Genomic DNA, 367 nt, shown 5'->3' on the forward strand with positions numbered 1-367 from the left:
GGCGCCGGGGCGGGGCCAGTGCGCGTGCGCGCGCCGCCACCGCTAATTGGCTGCGCCCTCGTACACGCGCCGCGCGCGCCTGCTGCCACGTCCCCGCCCCGCCCCTCCGGGACACGTGACCGGGCGGGCGCCCGGAGGGGCGGGATCGGCGCGCTCCGCCCCCCCGGAGACCCCGCCCACACCGAGGCCTCCCGGGGCGGAGGAGGCGGGGCCGTGCGGGGGAGGGGCCTCCGCTGATGACGCAAAGGACGGGGAGGGGCCACAAAGCGGAGGCGTGTCCACGCGCACGCGCCGCCGCCGGTAGAGCCGACCCAATCCGAAACGGGGCGGAGCCTTGCTGGTGAGGGCGTGTGCATGCAAATGAGGC

This window comes from Corvus kubaryi, unplaced genomic scaffold (assembly GCF_017639235.1).
Source record: "Corvus kubaryi isolate FWS band 111438036 unplaced genomic scaffold, C.kubaryi_AGA036_p1.0 37323, whole genome shotgun sequence".
Taxonomy (NCBI): domain Eukaryota; kingdom Metazoa; phylum Chordata; class Aves; order Passeriformes; family Corvidae; genus Corvus; species Corvus kubaryi.